Source organism: Silurus meridionalis, chromosome 20, assembly GCF_014805685.1.
Source record: "Silurus meridionalis isolate SWU-2019-XX chromosome 20, ASM1480568v1, whole genome shotgun sequence".
NCBI classification, from domain to species: domain Eukaryota; kingdom Metazoa; phylum Chordata; class Actinopteri; order Siluriformes; family Siluridae; genus Silurus; species Silurus meridionalis.
Window position 1 is genome coordinate 16,434,457 of NC_060903.1, and position 21,249 is coordinate 16,455,705.

General features: G+C 41.5%; 18 non-coding genes across 18 annotated transcripts; all 18 read right to left on the reverse strand.

The window, feature by feature from the left end:
- Nucleotides 1-495: 495 nt before the first annotated feature.
- Nucleotides 496-577, reverse strand: trnas-uga. Its single transcript has one exon. It is a non-coding gene; the product is annotated as a tRNA-Ser (tRNA).
- A 1,628-nt stretch (nucleotides 578-2,205) lies between these two features.
- trnas-aga lies at nucleotides 2,206-2,287 on the reverse strand. Its single transcript has one exon. It is a non-coding gene; the product is annotated as a tRNA-Ser (tRNA).
- Nucleotides 2,288-2,946: 659 nt separating this feature from the next.
- trnas-aga lies at nucleotides 2,947-3,028 on the reverse strand. Its single transcript has one exon. It is a non-coding gene; the product is annotated as a tRNA-Ser (tRNA).
- A 481-nt stretch (nucleotides 3,029-3,509) lies between these two features.
- trnas-aga lies at nucleotides 3,510-3,591 on the reverse strand. Its single transcript has one exon. It is a non-coding gene; the product is annotated as a tRNA-Ser (tRNA).
- A 682-nt stretch (nucleotides 3,592-4,273) lies between these two features.
- Nucleotides 4,274-4,355, reverse strand: trnas-aga. The gene has a single exon. It is a non-coding gene; the product is annotated as a tRNA-Ser (tRNA).
- A 677-nt stretch (nucleotides 4,356-5,032) lies between these two features.
- trnas-uga lies at nucleotides 5,033-5,112 on the reverse strand. The gene has a single exon. It is a non-coding gene; the product is annotated as a tRNA-Ser (tRNA).
- A 1,718-nt stretch (nucleotides 5,113-6,830) lies between these two features.
- trnas-uga lies at nucleotides 6,831-6,909 on the reverse strand. Its single transcript has one exon. It is a non-coding gene; the product is annotated as a tRNA-Ser (tRNA).
- A 1,615-nt stretch (nucleotides 6,910-8,524) lies between these two features.
- Nucleotides 8,525-8,604, reverse strand: trnas-uga. Its single transcript has one exon. It is a non-coding gene; the product is annotated as a tRNA-Ser (tRNA).
- Nucleotides 8,605-10,262: 1,658 nt separating this feature from the next.
- On the reverse strand, nucleotides 10,263-10,344 carry trnas-aga. Its single transcript has one exon. It is a non-coding gene; the product is annotated as a tRNA-Ser (tRNA).
- A 658-nt stretch (nucleotides 10,345-11,002) lies between these two features.
- On the reverse strand, nucleotides 11,003-11,082 carry trnas-aga. Its single transcript has one exon. It is a non-coding gene; the product is annotated as a tRNA-Ser (tRNA).
- Nucleotides 11,083-11,565: 483 nt separating this feature from the next.
- On the reverse strand, nucleotides 11,566-11,647 carry trnas-aga. The gene has a single exon. It is a non-coding gene; the product is annotated as a tRNA-Ser (tRNA).
- A 332-nt stretch (nucleotides 11,648-11,979) lies between these two features.
- On the reverse strand, nucleotides 11,980-12,061 carry trnas-aga. Its single transcript has one exon. It is a non-coding gene; the product is annotated as a tRNA-Ser (tRNA).
- A 1,021-nt stretch (nucleotides 12,062-13,082) lies between these two features.
- On the reverse strand, nucleotides 13,083-13,164 carry trnas-uga. Its single transcript has one exon. It is a non-coding gene; the product is annotated as a tRNA-Ser (tRNA).
- Nucleotides 13,165-16,576: 3,412 nt separating this feature from the next.
- Nucleotides 16,577-16,658, reverse strand: trnas-uga. The gene has a single exon. It is a non-coding gene; the product is annotated as a tRNA-Ser (tRNA).
- Nucleotides 16,659-18,903: 2,245 nt separating this feature from the next.
- Nucleotides 18,904-18,985, reverse strand: trnas-aga. Its single transcript has one exon. It is a non-coding gene; the product is annotated as a tRNA-Ser (tRNA).
- Nucleotides 18,986-20,007: 1,022 nt separating this feature from the next.
- trnas-uga lies at nucleotides 20,008-20,089 on the reverse strand. The gene has a single exon. It is a non-coding gene; the product is annotated as a tRNA-Ser (tRNA).
- A 606-nt stretch (nucleotides 20,090-20,695) lies between these two features.
- On the reverse strand, nucleotides 20,696-20,774 carry trnas-uga. Its single transcript has one exon. It is a non-coding gene; the product is annotated as a tRNA-Ser (tRNA).
- A 107-nt stretch (nucleotides 20,775-20,881) lies between these two features.
- On the reverse strand, nucleotides 20,882-20,960 carry trnas-uga. Its single transcript has one exon. It is a non-coding gene; the product is annotated as a tRNA-Ser (tRNA).
- Between the last annotated feature and the right edge of the window lie 289 nt (nucleotides 20,961-21,249).

Sequence of the window (21,249 nt, forward strand, 5' to 3'; positions counted from 1 at the left end):
ATCACTGTATTTGCACTGTATTGTTTTGGACCCCAATGACCCCAATGGAGACCCCAAAGGCTTTCTAGTCCATTGCCTTAACCACTCGGCCACGACTACCACACTATTGCCGCTCACCACATATTGTACCTGGAAGCCCTATTACTACAACAACCTGGAAATAGAACGGATCCGAATTTTTACTAGTCATTCTGCCAACCTGCAGTGCCTAATCTGTTCATGAAAATATATTTAGGAGGGTATTTTCTACTGTAGGGCAGAAAGAGCAAACCGAAAATACTGAAAATAAAACATGTACTTCTGATCAAAATTAAACACTTGATAATCCCACTTCCTTACTTCCAGTCATTGCACTACATAGTTTACTGCCCAAATTATTTTTTGTGAGTCGTGTGCCGTCTCACCCCATACTGTACCTTGAAGCCCTATTACTACAACAACCTGGAAATACAACGGATCCGAATTATTACTAGGAGATGTAAACAGAAAGTGAATCGTAGTCGGCAGGATTCGAACCTGCGCGGGGAGACCCCAATGGATTTCAAGTCCATCGCCTTAACCACTCGGCCACGACTACTACACGTTTAGTTGTCACCCCCTACTGCTAATCCTGCCAACCTGCAGTGCCTAAACTGTTCATGAAAATACAGTGGAACCCGGTTATGTCGATGTCCTGGGGGGTCGCCAAAAAGCATCGAGGTAACCGATGATCGAGATAAACGAAAACAAAATGGCGGCAATATATTAACGTGCTTGAAATTTCTTTATGTACATGATGTGCGTTAATAAATGAGAATGTGCATGCACATGTTTTGGAGGGTTTTACACAACAGCATGCTATAAAATGTACATACGTTTGTTAACAACAAAAGGCATAAGTGCACCAACTAACAGCAGAGATTTACCAGTATACAATACAAACCACCGTCCATTCTCCATACAAACCTTTATTATATTCTCCAACATTATAAACACACAGATCGCTCAAAAAAAAAAAAAAAACAGCGGCTGCACAGTGCCGTCTCACATTTAGTCCACATGTGGAAAAAAAAACATAACTAAGTGTCGGAAAACTTATGACCATCAGGCTGAAGTAATCCGCACAAACACACAAAGCAAAGTGTCCGAAAAAGCCGACCGACGGCACGGCGCGAAGCCGGAAAAAAAACCCGGAAGATCCAAAACCGAACCCGAAACCAAAAACGAGGGACAGAAAAGTCTCAAACGTGAACGGCGAAGGGGGCGTGGCAGGTGCTTTCTCGGCCGCTTTCTCTGAAGCTCCCGGCTTCAACTCCTTACCGAGAGAGCCGTGCTCCTTACCGAGCGCGGGCGCGTCGCTCCTTACCGAGAGAGCCGTGCTCCTTACCCTGCTCGCGCGTGCACTCAGTAAGGAGCACGGCTCTCGGCAGGAGCAAGCGCCGGTAAGAGTTGAAGCCGGGAGCGCCGCGCTCCCGTTCATCACATAACATTTGACAAAAAAATGCATATGTGCACTTACTAACAGCAGAGATTCACCAGTATACAATACAAACACCTGTAGTATCTGTAAGGTTTGATTTTTCCGCCACTTGCGCGAGTTCTTCTGCGGCTGCACAGTGCCGATCGACATAACTGACGTTAAAATTTCTTATTTTCCCCCACCTTGTGCTCGAGATATCAGGGTTCCGCGACATAAAAAAAGTCGACATAACCGATAAAAATGCGAGAAAAGCGAGAATTTGGCGGTTCCACTTCAAAAACGTCGACTTAATAGGGTTGTGGAGTTAACCGAGGGCGAGATAACCGGGTTCCACTGTATATTTAAAAGGATATTTTCTAGTCTAGGGCAGAAATCGCAAACCGAAAATACTGAAAATAAAACGACATCATAGATTAACCTAAAAAAACTAAAGTAACTAACCAAGAACATCACTGTATTTGCACTGTATTGTTTTGTTTTGGACACGGTGTTGAGGGACCAGGTGATTTTTATTCTGATTAGTATTAGGTCAATAGTTGTTTTTATGTATCTTGTTGATCTACTTCTGTTTATAGCTTGTATTGGTTATATAGTTTAAATTGCTACATAAATAACTTGAAAATCTTGATAATTTCACAACATAAAATTACTCGTTTTGTTTCTCTACCTGAAAACCCTATTAACACAGCAACCTGAAAATGCACAGGATCCGGATTATTACAAAGAAATGTAAACATAAAGGGAACCGTAGTCGGCAGGATTCGAACCTGCGCGGGGAGACCCCAATGGATTTCTAGTCCATCGCCTTAACCACTCGGCCACGACTACTACACAGAGAGCTATCACCCCCTACTGCTCAATCTGCCAACCTGCAGTGCCTAAACTGTTCATGAAAATATATTTAGGAGGATATTTTCTACCCTAGGGCAGAAATCGCAAACCGAAAATAAAACGACTTCACAGATTAACCTAAAAAAGCTAAAGAAACTAACCAAGAACATCACTGTATTTGCACTGTATTGTTTTGTACCCCAATGACTCAATGGAGTTCTAGTCCATCGCCTTAACCACTCGACCACGACTACCACACTATTCCTCTCACCACATATTGTACCTGGAAGCCCTATTACTACAACAACCTGGAAATAGAACGGATCCGAATTTTTACAAGTCATTCTGCCAACCTGCAGTGCCTAATCTGTTCATGAAAATATATTTAGAAGGATATTTTCTACTGTAGGGCAGAAAGAGCAAACCGGAAATACTGAAAATAAAACATGTACTTCTGATCAAAATTAAACACTTGATAATCCCACTTCCTTACTTCCAGTCATTGCACTACATAGTTTACTGCCCAAATTATTTTTTTGTGAATCGTAGTCGTGTGCCGTCTCACCCCATACTGTACCTTGAAGCCCTATTACTACAACAATCTGGAAATACAACGGATCCGAACTTCTACTAGGAGATGTAAACAGAAAGTGAATCGTAGTCGGCAGGATTCGAACCTGCGCGGGGAGACCCCAATGGATTTCTAGTCCATCGCCTTAACCACTCGGCCACGACTACTACACAGAGAGCTATCACCCCCTACTGCTCATTCTGCCAACCTGCAGCGCCTAAACTGTTCATGAAAATATATTTAGGAGGATATTTTCTACTCTAGGGCAGAAATCGCAAACCGACAATACTGAAAATAAAAGCATTTCACAGATTAACCTAAAATAAATAAAGAAACTAACCAAGAACATCACTGTATTTGCACTGTATTGTTTTGTTTTGGACACGGTGTTGAGGACCAGGTGATTTTATTCTGATTAGTATTAGGTCAATAGTTGTTTTATTTATCTTGTTGATCTACTTCTGTTTATAGCTTGTATTGGTTAATATATTTTGAATTGCTACATAAATAACTTGAAAATCTTGATAATTTCACAACATAAAATTACTCGTGTTGTTTTGTATCTCTACCTGAAAACCCTATTAACACAACAACCTGAAAATGCACTGGATCCGGATTATTACTAAGAAATGTAAACATAAAGTGAATCGTAGTCGGCAGGATTCGAACCTGCGCGGGGAGACCCCAATGGATTTCTAGTCCATCGCCTTAACCACTCGGCCACGACTACTACACAGATCAACACTCACAACATACTGTACCTGGAAGCCCTATTACTACAACAACCTGGAGATAGAACGGATCCAAATTATTACTAGGAAATGTAAACAGAAAGTGAATCGTAGTAAATAGTTGTTTTTTTTTTATTTATTGATCTACTTCTGTTTATAGCTTGTATTGTTGAATATAGTTTGAATTGCTACATAAATAACTTGAAAATCTTGATAATTTCACAACATAAAATTACTCGTTTTGTGTCTCTACCTGAAAACCCTATTAACACAACAACCTGAAAATGCACTGGATCCGATTTATTACTAAGAAATGTAAACAGAATGAAGCCGTAGTCGGCAGGATTCGAACCTGCGGGAGACCCCAATGGATTTCTAGTCCATCGCCTTAACCACTCGGCCACGACTACTACACAGAGAGCTATCACCCCCTACTGCTCATTCTGCCAACCTGCAGTGCCTAAACTGTTCATGAAAATATATTTAGGAGGATATTTTCTACTGTAGGGCAGAAATCGCAAACCGACAATACTGAAAATAAAAGCATTTCACAGATTAACCTAAAAAAAACCAAAATAAACTAACCAAGAACATCACTGTATTTGCACTGTATTGTTTTGGACACGGTGTTGAGGGACCAGGATCCGAATTATTACTAGGAGATGTAAAAAGAAAGTGAACCGTAGTCGGCAGGATTCGAACCTGCGCGGGGAGACCCCAATGGATTTCTAGTCCATCGCCTTAACCACTCGGCCACGACTACTACACATTTAGCTGTCACCCCCTACTGCTCATTCTGCCAACCTGCAGTTCCTAAACTGTTCATGAAAATATATTTAGGAGGATATTTTCTACTCTAGGGCAGAAATCGCAAACCGAAAATACTGAAAATAAAAGCATTTCACAGATTAACCTAAAATAATTAAAGAAAATAACCAAGAACATCACTGTATTTGCACTGTATTGTTTTGGACCCCAATGACCCCAATGGAGACCCCAAAGGCTTTCTAGTCCATTGCCTTAACCACTCGGCCACGACTACCACACTATTGCCGCTCACCACATATTGTACCTGGAAGCCCTATTACTACAACAACCTGGAAATAGAACGGATCCGAATTTTTACTAGTCATTCTGCCAACCTGCAGTGCCTAATCTGTTCATGAAAATATATTTAGGAGGTATTTTCTACTGTAGGGCAGAAAGAGCAAACCGAAAATACTGAAAATAAAACATGTACTTCTGATCAAAATTAAACACTTGATAATCCCACTTCCTTACTTCCAGTCATTGCACTACATAGTTTACTGCCCAAATTATTTTTTGTGAATCGTAGTGTGCCGTCTCACCCCATACTGTACCTTGAAGCCCTATTACTACAACAACCTGGAAATACAACGGATCCGAATTATTACTAGGAGATGTAAACAGAAAGTGAATCGTAGTCGGCAGGATTCGAACCTGCGGGGAGACCCCAATGGATTTCAAGTCCATCGCCTTAACCACTCGGCCACGACTACTACACGTTTAGTTGTCACCCCCTACTGCTAATCCTGCCAACCTGCAGTGCCTAAACTGTTCATGAAAATACAGTGGAACCCGGTTATGTCGATGTCCTGGGGTCGCCAAAAGCATCGAGGTAACCGATGATCGAGATAAACGAAAACAAAATGGCGGCAATATATTAATGTGCTTGAAATTTCTTTATGTACATGATGTGCGTTAATAAATGAGAATGTGCATGCACGTGTTTTTGGAGGGTTTTTTACACAACAGCATGCTATAAAAATGTACATACGTTTGTTAACAACAAAAGGCATAAGTGCACCAACTAACAGCAGAGATTTACCAGTATACAATACAAACCACCGTCCATTCTCCATACAAACCTTTATTATATTCTCCAACATTATAAACACACAGATCGCTCAAAAAAAAAAAAAACAGCGACTGCACAGTGCCGTCTCACATTTAGTCCACATGTGGAAAAAAAAAAAAAAAAACATAACTAAGTGTCGGAAAACTTATGACCATCAGGCTGAAGTAATCCGCACAAACACACAAAGCAAAGTGTCCGAAAAGCCGACCGACGGCACGGCGCGAAGCCGGAAAAACCCGGAAGATCCAAAACCGAACCCGAAACCAAAAACGAGGGACAGAAAAGTCTCAAACGTGAACGGCGAAGGGGCGTGGCAGGTGCTTTCGGCCGCTTTCTCTGAAGCTCCGGCTTCAACTCCTTACCGAGAGAGCCGTGCTCCTTACCGAGAGCCGTGCTCCTTACCGAGAGCCGTGCTCCTTACCGAGAGCCGTGCTCCTTACCGAGAGCCGTGCTCCTTACCGAGAGCCGTGCTCCTTACCGAGAGCCGTGCTCCTTACCGAGAGCCGTGCTCCTTACCGAGAGAGCCGTGCTCCTTACCGAGAGAGCCGTGCTCCTTACCGAGAGCCGTGCTCCTTACCGAGAGAGCCGTGCTCCTTACCGAGCGCGCGCCCCGTTCATCACATAACATTTGACAAAAATGCATATGTGCACTTACTAACAGCAGAGATTCACCAGTATACAATACAAACACCTGTAGTATCTGTAAGGTTTGATTTTTCCGCCACTTGCGCGAGTTCTTCTGCGGCTGCACAGTGCCGATCGACATAACTGACGTTAAAATTTCTTATTTTCCCCCACCTTGTGCTCGAGATATCAGGGTTCCGCGACATAAAAAAAGTCGACATAACCGATAAAAATGCGAGAAAAGCGAGAATTTGGCGGTTCCACTTCAAAAACGTCGACTTAATAGGGTTGTGGAGTTAACCGAGGGCGAGATAACCGGGTTCCACTGTATATTTAAAAGGATATTTTCTACTCTAGGGCAGAAATCGCAAACCGAAAATACTGAAAATAAAACATCATAGATTAACCTAAAAAAACTAAAGTAACTAACCAAGAACATCACTGTATTTGCACTGTATTGTTTTGTTTTGGACACGGTGTTGAGGGACCAGGTGATTTTTATTCTGATTAGTATTAGGTCAATAGTTGTTTTTATGTATCTTGTTGATCTACTTCTGTTTATAGCTTGTATTGGTTATATAGTTTAAATTGCTACATAAATAACTTGAAAATCTTGATAATTTCACAACATAAAATTACTCGTTTTGTTTCTCTACCTGAAAACCCTATTAACACAGCAACCTGAAAATGCACAGGATCCGGATTATTACAAAGAAATGTAAACATAAAGGGAACCGTAGTCGGCAGGATTCGAACCTGCGGGAGACCCCAATGGATTTCAAGTCCATCGCCTTAACCACTCGGCCACGACTACTACACATTTAGCTGTCACCCCTACTGCTAATCCTGCCAACCTGCAGTGCCTAAACTGTTCATGAAAATACAGTGGAACCCGGTTATGTCGATGTCCTGGGGGGTCGCCAAAAAGCATCGAGGTAACCGATGATCGAGATAAACGAAAACAAAATGGCGGCAATATATTAACGTGCTTGAAATTTCTTTATGTACATGATGTGCGTTAATAAATGAGAATGTGCATGCGTGTTTTGGAGGGTTTTTACACAACAGCATGCTATAAAAATGTACATACGTTTGTTAACAACAAAAGGCATAAGTGCACCAACTAACAGCAGAGATTTACCAGTATACAATACAAACCACCGTCCATTCTCCATACAAACCTTTATTATATTCTCCAACATTATAAACACACAGATCGCTCAAAAAAAAAAAAACAGCGGCTGCACAGTGCCGTCTCACATTTAGTCCACATGTGGAAAAAAAAAAAAAAAAACATAACTAAGTGTCGGAAAACTTATGACCATCAGGCTGAAGTAATCCGCACAAACACACAAAGCAAAGTGTCCGAAAAGCCGACCGACGGCACGGCGCGAAGCCGGAAAAAAAACCCGGAAGATCCAAAACCGAACCCGAAACCAAAAACGAGGGACAGAAAAGTCTCAAACGTGAACGGCGAAGGGGGCGTGGCAGGTGCTTTCTCGGCCGCTTTCTCTGAAGCTCCCGGCTTCAACTCCTTACCGAGAGAGCCGTGCTCCTTACCGAGAGCCGTGCTCCTTACCGAGAGCCGTGCTCCTTACCGAGAGCCGTGCTCCTTACCCTGCTCGCCTGCTGCACTCGGTGAAACGGCTCTCGGCAGCTGCGCCAGTCAGAGATGGCCAGGCGCGCGCTCCGTTCATCACATAACATTTGACAAAAATGCATATGTGCACTTACTAACAGCAGAGATTCACCAGTATACAATACAAACACCTGTAGTATCTGTAAGGTTTGATTTTTCCGCCACTTGCGCGAGTTCTTCTGCGGCTGCACAGTGCCGATCGACATAACTGACGTTAAAATTTCTTATTTTCCCCACCTTGTGCTCGAGATATCAGGGTTCCGCGACATAAAAAGTCGACATAACCGATAAAAATGCGAGAAAAGCGAGAATTTGGCGGTTCCACTTCAAAACGTCGACTTAATAGGGTTGTGGAGTTAACCGAGGCGAGATAACCGGGTTCCACTGTATATTTAAAGGATATTTTCTACTCTAGGGCAGAAATCGCAAACCGAAAATACTGAAAATAAAACATCATAGATTAACCTAAAAAAACTAAAGTAACTAACCAAGAACATCACTGTATTTGCACTGTATTGTTTTGTTTTGGACACGGTGTTGAGGGACCAGGTGATTTTATTCTGATTAGTATTAGGTCAATAGTTGTTTTATGTATCTTGTTGATCTACTTCTGTTTATAGCTTGTATTGGTTATATAGTTTAAATTGCTACATAAATAACTTGAAAATCTTGATAATTTCACAACATAAAATTACTCGTTTTGTTTCTCTACCTGAAAACCCTATTAACACAGCAACCTGAAAATGCACAGGATCCGGATTATTACAAAGAAATGTAAACATAAAGGAACCGTAGTCGGCAGGATTCGAACCTGCGGGGAGACCCCAATGGATTTCAAGTCCATCGCCTTAACCACTCGGCCACGACTACTACACGTTTAGTTGTCACCCCCTACTGCTAATCCTGCCAACCTGCAGTGCCTAAACTGTTCATGAAAATACAGTGGAACCCGGTTATGTCGATGTCCTGGGGGGTCGCCAAAAAGCATCGAGGTAACCGATGATCGAGATAAACGAAAACAAAATGGCGGCAATATATTAACGTGCTTGAAATTTCTTTATGTACATGATGTGCGTTAATAAATGAGAATGTGCATGCACGTGTTTTTGGAGGGTTTTTTACACAACAGCATGCTATAAAAATGTACATACGTTTGTTAACAACAAAAGGCATAAGTGCACCAACTAACAGCAGAGATTTACCAGTATACAATACAAACCACCGTCCATTCTCCATACAAACCTTTATTATATTCTCCAACATTATAAACACACAGATCGCTCAAAAAAAAAAAACAGCGGCTGCACAGTGCCGTCTCACATTTAGTCCACATGTGGAAAAAAAAAAAACATAACTAAGTGTCGGAAAACTTATGACCATCAGGCTGAAGTAATCCGCACAAACACACAAAGCAAAGTGTCCGAAAAGCCGACCGACGGCACGGCGCGAAGCCGGAAAAACCCGGAAGATCCAAAACCGAACCCGAAACCAAAACGAGGGACAGAAAAGTCTCAAACGTGAACGGCGAAGGGGCGTGGCAGGTGCCGGCCGCTTTCTCTGAAGCTCCGGCTTCAACTCCTTACCGAGAGCCGTGCTCCTTACCGAGAGCCGTGCTCCTTACCGAGAGCCGTGCTCCTTACCGAGAGCCGTGCTCCTTACCGAGAGCCGTGCTCCTTACCGAGAGCCGTGCTCCTTACCGAGAGAGCCGTGCTCCTTACCGAGAGCCGTGCTCCTTACCGAGAGCCGTGCTCCTTACCGAGAGCCGTGCTCCTTACCGAGCGCGCGCCCCGTTCATCACATAACATTTGACAAAAATGCATATGTGCACTTACTAACAGCAGAGATTCACCAGTATACAATACAAACACCTGTAGTATCTGTAAGGTTTGATTTTTCCGCCACTTGCGCGAGTTCTTCTGCGGCTGCACAGTGCCGATCGACATAACTGACGTTAAAATTTCTTATTTTCCCCACCTTGTGCTCGAGATATCAGGGTTCGCGACATAAAAAGTCGACATAACCGATAAAAATGCGTGAAAAAGCGAGAATTTGGCGGTTCCACTTCAAAACGTCGACTTAATAGGGTTGTGGAGTTAACCGAGGCGAGATAACCGGGTTCCACTGTATATTTAAAGGATATTTTCTACTCTAGGGCAGAAATCGCAAACCGAAAATACTGAAAATAAAACATCATAGATTAACCTAAAAAAACTAAAGTAACTAACCAAGAACATCACTGTATTTGCACTGTATTGTTTTGTTTTGGACACGGTGTTGAGGGACCAGGTGATTTTATTCTGATTAGTATTAGGTCAATAGTTGTTTTTATGTATCTTGTTGATCTACTTCTGTTTATAGCTTGTATTGGTTATATAGTTTAAATTGCTACATAAATAACTTGAAAATCTTGATAATTTCACAACATAAAATTACTCGTTTTGTTTCTCTACCTGAAAACCCTATTAACACAGCAACCTGAAAATGCACAGGATCCGGATTATTACAAAGAAATGTAAACATAAAGGAACCGTAGTCGGCAGGATTCGAACCTGCGTGGGGAGACCCCAATGGATTTCTAGTCCATCGCCTTAACCACTCGGCCACGACTACTACACAGGGAGCTATCACCCCCTACTGCTCAATCTGCCAACCTGCAGTGCCTAAACTGTTCATGAAAATATATTTAGGAGGATATTTTCTACCCTAGGGCAGAAATCGCAAACCGAAAATAAAACGACTTCACAGATTAACCTAAAAAAGCTAAAGAAACTAACCAAGAACATCACTGTATTTGCACTGTATTGTTTTGTACCCCAATGACTCCAATGGAGTTCTAGTCCATCGCCTTAACCACTCGACCACGACTACCACACTATTCCTCTCACCACATATTGTACCTGGAAGCCCTATTACTACAACAACCTGGAAATAGAACGGATCCGAATTTTTACAAGTCATTCTGCCAACCTGCAGTGCCTAATCTGTTCATGAAAATATATTTAGAAGGATATTTTCTACTGTAGGGCAGAAAGAGCAAACCGGAAATACTGAAAATAAAACATGTACTTCTGATCAAAATTAAACACTTGATAATCCCACTTCCTTACTTCCAGTCATTGCACTACATAGTTTACTGCCCAAATTATTTTTGTGAATCGTAGTCGTGTGCCGTCTCACCCCATACTGTACCTTGAAGCCCTATTACTACAACAACCTGGAAATACAACGGATCCGAACTTCTACTAGGAGATGTAAACAGAAAGTGAATCGTAGTCGGCAGGATTCGAACCTGCGGGGAGACCCCAATGGATTTCTAGTCCATCGCCTTAACCACTCGGCCACGACTACTACACAGAGAGCTATCACCCCCTACTGCTCATTCTGCCAACCTGCAGCGCCTAAACTGTTCATGAAAATATATTTAGGAGGATATTTTCTACTCTAGGGCAGAAATCGCAAACCGACAATACTGAAAATAAAAGCATTTCACAGATTAACCTAAAATAAATAAAGAAACTAACCAAGAACATCACTGTATTTGCACTGTATTGTTTTGTTTTGGACACGGTGTTGAGGGACCAGGTGATTTTTATTCTGATTAGTATTAGGTCAATAGTTGTTTTATTTATCTTGTTGATCTACTTCTGTTTATAGCTTGTATTGGTTAATATATTTTGAATTGCTACATAAATAACTTGAAAATCTTGATAATTTCACAACATAAAATTACTCGTGTTGTTTTGTATCTCTACCTGAAAACCCTATTAACACAACAACCTGAAAATGCACTGGATCCGGATTATTACTAAGAAATGTAAACATAAAGTGAATCGTAGTCGGCAGGATTCGAACCTGCGCGGGGAGACCCCAATGGATTTCTAGTCCATCGCCTTAACCACTCGGCCACGACTACTACACAGATCAACACTCACAACATACTGTACCTGGAAGCCCTATTACTACAACAACCTGGAGATAGAACGGATCCAAATTATTACTAGGAAATGTAAACAGAAAGTGAATCGTAGTAAATAGTTGTTTTTTTTTTATTTATTGATCTACTTCTGTTTATAGCTTGTATTGTTGAATATAGTTTGAATTGCTACATAAATAACTTGAAAATCTTGATAATTTCACAACATAAAATTACTCGTTTTGTGTCTCTACCTGAAAACCCTATTAACACAACAACCTGAAAATGCACTGGATCCGATTTATTACTAAGAAATGTAAACAGAATGAAGCCGTAGTCGGCAGGATTCGAACCTGCGCGGGGAGACCCCAATGGATTTCTAGTCCATCGCCTTAACCACTCGGCCACGACTACTACACAGAGAGCTATCACCCCCTACTGCTCATTCTGCCAACCTGCAGTGCCTAAACTGTTCATGAAAATATATTTAGGAGGATATTTTCTACTGTAGGGCAGAAATCAAACCGACAATACTGAAAATAAAAGCATTTCACAGATTAACCTAAAAAAAACCAAAATAAACTAACCAAGAACATCACTGTATTTGCACTGTATTGTTTTGGACACGGTGTTGAGGACCAGGATCCGAATTATTACTAGGAGATGTAAAAGAAAGTGAACCGTAGTCGGCAGGATTCGAACCTGCGGGAGACCCCAATGGATTTCTAGTCCATCGCCTTAACCACTCGGCCACGACTACTACACATTTAGCTGTCACCCCCTACTGCTCATTCTGCCAACCTGCAGTTCCTAAACTGTTCATGAAAATATATTTAGGAGGATATTTTCTACTCTAGGGCAGAAATCGCAAACCGAAAATACTGAAAATAAAAGCATTTCACAGATTAACCTAAAATAATTAAAGAAAATAACCAAGAACATCACTGTATTTGCACTGTATTGTTTTGGACCCCAATGACCCCAATGGAGACCCCAAAGGCTTTCTAGTCCATTGCCTTAACCACTCGGCCACGACTACCACACTATTGCCGCTCACCACATATTGTACCTGGAAGCCCTATTACTACAACAACCTGGAAATAGAACGGATCCGAATTTTTACTAGTCATTCTGCCAACCTGCAGTGCCTAATCTGTTCATGAAAATATATTTAGGAGGGTATTTTCTACTGTAGGGCAGAAAGAGCAAACCGGAAATACTGAAAATAAAACATGTACTTCTGATCAAAATTAAACACTTGATAATCCCACTTCCTTACTTCCAGTCATTGCACTACATAGTTTACTGCCCAAATTATTTTTTGTGAATCGTGTGCCGTCTCACCCCATACTGTACCTTGAAGCCCTATTACTACAACAACCTGGAAATACAACGGATCCGAATTATTACTAGGAGATGTAAACAGAAAGTGAATCGTAGTCGGCAGGATTCGAACCTGCGCGGGGAGACCCCAATGGATTTCAAGTCCATCGCCTTAACCACTCGGCCACGACTACTACACGTTTAGTTGTCACCCCCTACTGCTAATCCTGCCAACCTGCAGTGCCTAAACTGTTCATGAAAATACAGTGGAACCCGGTTATGTCGATGTCCTGGGGGGTCGCCAAAAAGCATCGAGGTAACCGATGATCGAGATAAACGAAAACAAAATGGCGGCAATATATTAACGTGCTTGAAATTTCTTTATGTACATGATGTGCGTTAATAAATGAGAATGTGCATGCACGTGTTTTGGAGGGTTTTACACAACAGCATGCTATAAAATGTACATACGTTTGTTAACAACAAAAGGCATAAGTGCACCAACTAACAGCAGAGATTTACCAGTATACAATACAAACCACCGTCCATTCTCCATACAAACCTTTATTATATTCTCCAACATTATAAACACACAGATCGCTCAAAAAAAAAAAAAAACAGCGGCTGCACAGTGCCGTCTCACATTTAGTCCACATGTGGAAAAAAAAAAAAACATAACTAAGTGTCGGAAAACTTATGACCATCAGGCTGAAGTAATCCGCACAAACACACAAAGCAAAAAGCCGACCGACGGCACGGCGCGAAGCCGGAAAAAAAACCCGGAAGATCCAAAACCGAACCCGAAACCAAAACGAGGGACAGAAAAGTCTCAAACGTGAACGGCGAAGGGGCGTGGCAGGTGCTTTCTCGGCCGCTTTCTCTGAAGCTCCGGCTTCACTCCACGAAACCGTTACACCTCCCTACCGAGAACTAGCCCATACCCGGTCACTGAGAGAGTGTTACTGCTTGCACTGGTAAGGAGCACGGCTTCGGCATGAGCAACGCTCTAGATTGAAGCGAGCGTCCCGTCATCATATAACATTTGACAAAAAATGCATATGTGCACTTACTAACAGCAGAGATTCACCAGTATACAATACAAACACCTGTAGTATCTGTAAGGTTTGATTTTTCCGCCACTTGCGCGAGTTCTTCTCGGCTGCACAGTGCCGATCGACATAACTGACGTTAAAATTTCTTATTTTCCCCACCTTGTGCTCGAGATATCAGGGTTCCGCGACATAAAAAGTCGACATAACCGATAAAAATGCGTGAAAAAGCGAGAATTTGGCGGTTCCACTTCAAAACGTCGACTTAATAGGGTTGTGGAGTTAACCGAGGCGAGATAACCGGTTCCACTGTATATTTAAAAGGATATTTTCTACTCTAGGGCAGAAATCGCAAACCGAAAATACTGAAAATAAAACGACATCGTAGATTAACCTAAAAAAACTAAAGAAACTAACCAAGAACATCACTGTATTTGCACTGTATTGTTTTGTTTTGGACACGGTGTTGAGGGACCAGGTGATTTTTATTCTGATTAGTATTAGGTCAATAGTTGTTTTTATGTATCTTGTTGATCTACTTCTGTTTATAACTTGTATTGGTTATATAGTTTAAATTGCTACATAAATAACTTGAAAATCTTGATAATTTCACAACATAAAAATTACTCGTTTTGTTTTGTATCTCTACCTGAAAACCCTATTAACACAACAACCTGAAAATGCACAGGATCCGGATTATTACAAAGAAATGTAAACAGAAAGTGAACCGTAGTCGGCAGGATTCGAACCTGCTGGGAGACCCCAATGGATTTCTAGTCCATCGCCTTAACCACTCGGCCACGACTACTACACAGGAGCTATCACCCCTACTGCTCAATCTGCCAACCTGCAGTGCCTAAACTGTTCATGAAAATATATTTAGAGGATATTTTCTACCCTAGGGCAGAAATCGCAAACCGAAAATAAAAGCATTTCACAGATTAACCTAAAAACTAAAGAAACTAACCAAGAACATCACTGTATTTGCACTGTATTGTTTTGACCCCAATGACCCCAATGGATTTCTAGTCCATCGCCTTAACCACTCGACCACGACTACCACACTATTCCTCTCACCACATATTGTACCTGGAAGCCCTATTACTACAACAACCTGAAATACAACGGATCCGAATTTTTACTAGTCATTCTGCCAACCTGCAGTGCCTAATCTGTTCATGAAAATATATTTAGAAGGATATTTTCTACTGTAGGGCAGAAAGAGCAAACCGAAAATACTGAAAATAAAACATGTACTTGATCAAAATTAAACACTTGATAATCCCACTTCCTTACTTCCAGTCATTGCACTACATAGTTTACTGCCCAAATTATTTTTGTGAATCGTAGTCGTGTGCCGTCTCACCCCATACTGTACCTTGAAGCCCTATTACTACAACAACCTGAAATACAACGGATCCAATTATTACTAGGAGATGTAAACAGAAAGTGAATCGTAGTCGGCAGGATTCGAACCTGCGGGAGACCCCAATGGATTTCTAGTCCATCGCCTTAACCACTCGGCCACGACTACTACACAGAGAGCTATCACCCCCTACTGCTCATTCTGCCAACCTGCAGTGCCTAAACTGTTCATGAAAATATATTTAGGAGGATATTTTCTACTAGGGCAGAAATCGCAAACCGACAATACTGAAAATAAAAGCATTTCACAGATTAACCTAAAAAAACCCAAAATAAACTAACCAAGAACATCACTGTATTTGCACTGTATTGTTTTGGACACGGTGTTGAGGGACCAGGATCCGAATTATTACTAGGAGATGTAAAAAGAAAGTGAACCGTAGTCGGCAGGATTCGAACCTGCGGGAGACCCCAATGGATTTCTAGTCCATCGCCTTAACCACTCGGCCACGACTACTACACATTTAGCTGTCACCCCCTACTGCTCATTCTGCCAACCTGCAGTTCCTAAACTGTTCATGAAAATATATTTAGGAGGATATTTTCTACTCTAGGGCAGAAATCAAACCGAAAATACTGAAAATAAAAGCATTTCACAGATTAACCTAAAATAATTAAAGAAAATAACCAAGAACATCACTGTATTTGCACTGTATTGTTTTGGACCCCAATGACCCCAATGGAGACCCCAAAGGCTTTCTAGTCCATTGCCTTAACCACTCGGCCACGACTACCACACTATTCCTCTCACCACATATTGTACCTGGAAGCCCTATTACTACAACAACCTGGAAATAGAACGGATCCGAATTTTTACTAGTCATTCTGCCAACCTGCAGTGCCTAATCTGTTCATGAAAATATATTTAGGAGGGTATTTTCTACTGTAGGGCAGAAAGAGCAAACCGGAAATACTGAAAATAAAACATGTACTTCTGATCAAAATTAAACACTTGATAATCCCACTTCCTTACTTCCAGTCATTGCACTACATAGTTTACTGCCCAAATTATTTTTTGTGAATCGTAGTGTGCCGTCTCACCCCATACTGTACCTTGAAGCCCTATTACTACAACAACCTGGAAATACAACGGATCCGAATTATTACTAGGAGATGTAAACAGAAAGTGAATCGTAGTCGGCAGGATTCGAACCTGCGAGGGGAGACCCCAATGGATTTCAAGTCCATCGCCTTAACCACTCGGCCACGACTACTACACGTTAGTTGTCACCCCTACTGCTAATCCTGCCAACCTGCAGTGCCTAAACTGTTCATGAAAATACAGTGGAACCCGGTTATGTCGATGTCCTGGGGGGTCGCCAAAAAGCATCGAGGTAACCGATGATCGAGATAAACGAAAACAAAATGGCGGCAATATATTAACGTGCTTGAAATTTCTTTATGTACATGATGTGCGTTAATAAATGAGAATGTGCATGCACGTGTTTTTGGAGGGTTTTTTACACAACAGCATGCTATAAAAATGTACATACGTTTGTTAACAACAAAAGGCATAAGTGCACCAACTAACAGCAGAGATTTACCAGTATACAATACAAACCACCGTCCATTCTCCATACAAACCTTTATTATATTCTCCAACATTATAAACACACAGATCGCTCAAAAAAAAAAAACAGCGGCTGCACAGTGCCGTCTCACATTTAGTCCACATGTGGAAAAAAAAAAAAAAAAACATAACTAAGTGTCGGAAAACTTATGACCATCAGGCTGAAGTAATCCGCACAAACACACAAAGCAAAGTGTCCGAAAAAGCCGACCGACGGCACGCGAAGCCGGAAAAACCTGGAAGATCCAAACCGAACCCGAAACCAAAACGAGGGACAGAAAAGTCTCAAAGGAACGGCGAACAATCACGCTTTTCTGAAGCTCGGCTTCAACTCCTTACCGAGAGACTGTACTAGCACATGTGAGAGCTGCATGTACAACACTGTAAGGAGCACGGCTCTCGAAGGAGCGACGCCACATTGACGCCAACCTCCGTCATCACAATAACTGACTGCACTTACTAACAGCAGAGATTCACCAGTATACAATACAAACACCTGTAGTATCTGTAAGGTTTGATTTTTCCGCCACTTGCGCGAGTTCTTCTGCGGCTGCACAGTGCCGATCGACATAACTGACGTTAAAATTTCTTATTTTCCCCACCTTGTGCTCGAGATATCAGGGTTCGCGACATAAAAAAGTCGACATAACCGATAAAAATGCGAGAAAAAGCGAGAATTTGGCGGTTCCACTTCAAAACGTCGACTTAATAGGGTTGTGGAGTTAACCGAGGCGAGATAACCGGTTCCACTGTATATTTAAAAGGATATTTTCTACTAGGGCAGAAATCAAACCGAAAATACTGAAAATAAAACGACATCATAGATTAACCTAAAAACTAAAGAAACTAACCAAGAACATCACTGTATTTGCACTGTATTGTTTTGGACACGGTGTTGAGGACCAGGTGATTTTATTCTGATTAGTATTAGGTCAATAGTTGTTTTATGTATCTTGTTGATCTACTTCTGTTTATAGCTTGTATTGTTGAATATAGTTTGAATTGCTACATAAATAACTTGAAAATCTTGATAATTTCACAACATAAAAATTACTCGTTTTGTTTCTCTACCTGAAAACCCTATTAACACAACAACCTGAAAATGCACAGGATCCGGATTATTACAAAGAAATGTAAACAGAAAGTGAATCGTAGTCGGCAGGATTCGAACCTGCTGGGAGACCCCAATGGATTTCTAGTCCATCGCCTTAACCACTCGGCCACGACTACTACACAGAGAGCTATCACCCCTACTGCTCAATCTGCCAACCTGCAGTGCCTAAACTGTTCATGAAAATATATTTAGAGGATATTTTCTACCTAGGGCAGAAATCGCAAACCGAAAATAAAACGACATCATAGATTAACCTAAAAACTAAAGAAACTAACCAAGAACATCACTGTATTTGCACTGTATTGTTTTGGACCCCAATGGAGACCCCAATGGATTTCTAGTCCATCGCCTTAACCACTGCCACGACTACCACACTATTCCCTCTCACCACATACTGTACCTGGAAGCCCTATTACTACAACAACCTGGAAATAGAACGGATCCGAATTTTTACTAGTCATTCTGCCAACCTGCATTGCCTAATCTGTTCATGAAAATATATTTAAGAGGATATTTTCTACTCTAGAAATAGCAGAAATAGCAAACCGGAAATACTGAAAATAAAACATGTACTTCTGATCAAAATTAAACACTTGATAATCCCACTTCCTTACTTCCAGTCATTGCACTATATAGTTTACTGCCCAAATTATTTTTGTGAATCGTAGTCGTGTGCCGTCTCACCCCATACTGTACCTTGAAGCCCTATTACTACAACAACCTGGAAATACAACGGATCCGAATTATTACTAGGAGATGTAAACAGAAAGTGAATCGTAGTCGGCAGGATTCGAACCTGCGCGGGGAGACCCCAAAGGATTTCTAGTCCATCGCCTTAACCACTCGGCCACGACTACTACACAGAGAGCTATCACCCCCTACTGCTCATTCTGCCAACCTGCAGTGCCTAAACTGTTCATGAAAATATATTTAAGAGGATATTTTCTACTGTAGGGCAGAAATCGCAAACCGAAAATACTGAAAATAAAAGCATTTCACAGATTAACCTAAAAAACTAAAGAAACTAACCAAGAACATCACTGTATTTGCACTGTATTGTTTTGTTTTGGACACGGTGTTGAGGACCAGGATCCGATTATTACTAGGAGATGTAAACAGAAAGTGAACCGTAGTCGGCAGGATTCGAACCTGTGGGAGACCCCAATGGATTTCTAGTCTATCGCCTTAACCACTCGGCCACGACTACTACACAGGTAGCTGTCACCCCCTACTGCTCAATCTGCCAAACTGCAGTGCCTAAACTGTTCATGAAAATATATTTAGGAGGATATTTTCTACTCTAGGGCAGAAATCGCAAACCGAAAATACTGAAAATAAAAGCATTTCACAGATTAACCTAAAATAATTAAAGAAAATAACCATGAACATCACTGTATTTGCACTGTATTGTTTTGGACCCCAATGACCCAATGGAGACCCCAATGGCTTTCTAGTCCATTGCCTTAACCACTCGGCCACGACTACCACACTATTCCTCACCACATATTGTACCTGGAAGCCCTATTACTACAACAACCTGGAAATAGAACGGATCCGAATTTTTACTAGTCATTCTGCCAACCTGCAGTGCCTAATCTGTTCATGAAAATATATTTAGGAGGGTATTTTCTACTGTAGGGCAGAAAGAGCAAACCGGAAATACTGAAAATAAAACATGTACTTGATCAAAATTAAACACTTGATAATCCCACTTCCTTACTTCCAGTCATTGCACTACATAGTTTACTGCCCAAATTATTTTTGTGAATCGTAGTCGTGCCGTCTCACCCCATACTGTACCTTGAAGCCCTATTACTACAACAACCTGGAAATACAACGGATCCGAACTTTTACTAGGAGATGGAAACAGAAAGTGAATCGTAGTCGGCAGGATTCGAACCTGCGCGGGGAGACCCCAATGGATTTCAAGTCCATCGCCTTAACCACTCGGCCACGACTACTACACATTTAGCTGTCACCCCCTACTGCTAATTCTGCCAACCTGCAGTGCCTAAACTGTTCATGAAAATATATTTAGAGGATATTTTCTACTGTAGGGCAGAAATCGCAAACCGAAAATACTGAAAATAAAAGCATTTCACAGATTAACCTAAAATAATTAAAGAAAATAACCAAGAACATCACTGTATTGTTTTGTTTTGGACACGGTGTTGAGGGACCAGGATCCGAATTATTACTAGGAAATGTAAACAGAAAGTGAATCGTAGTCGGCAGGATTCGAACCTGCGGGAGACCCCAATGGATTTCAAGTCCATCGCCTTAACCACTGGCCACGACTACTACACAGAGAGCTATCACCCCTACTGCTAATCCTGCCAACCTGCAGTTCCTAAACTGTTCATGAAAATATATTTAGAGGATATTTTCTACTCTAGGGCAGAAATCGCAAACCGAAAATACTGAAAATAAAAGCATTTCACAGATTAACCTAAAAAACTAAAGAAACTAACCAAGAACATCACTGTATTTGCACTGTATTGTTTTGGACACGGTGTTGAGGGACCAGGATCCGAATTATTACTAGGAAATGTAAACAGAAAGTGAACCGTAGTCGGCAGGATTCGAACCTGCGGGAGACCCCAATGGATTTCAAGTCCATCGCCTTAACCACTCGGCCACGACTACCACACTATTCCTCTCACCACATATTGTACCTGGAAGCCCTATTACTACAACAACCTGAAATAGAACGGATCCGAATTATTACTAGGAAATGTAAACAGAAAGTGAATCGTAGTCGGCAGGATTCGAACCTGCGGGAGACCCCAATGGATTTCAAGTCCATCGCCTTAACCACTCGGCCACGACTACTACACGTTTAGTTGTCACCCCTACTGCTAATTCTGCCAACCTGCAGTGCCTAAACTGTTCATGAAAATATATTTAGAGGATATTTTCTACTCTAGGGCAGAAATCGCAAACCGAAAATACTGAAAATAAAACGACATCATAGATTAACCTAAAATAATTAAAGAAAATAACCAAGAACATCACTGTATTGTTTTGTTTTGGACACGGTGTTGAGGACCAGGATCCGAATTATTACTAGGAAATGTAAACAGAAAGTGAATCGTAGTCGGCAGGATTCGAACCTGCGGGA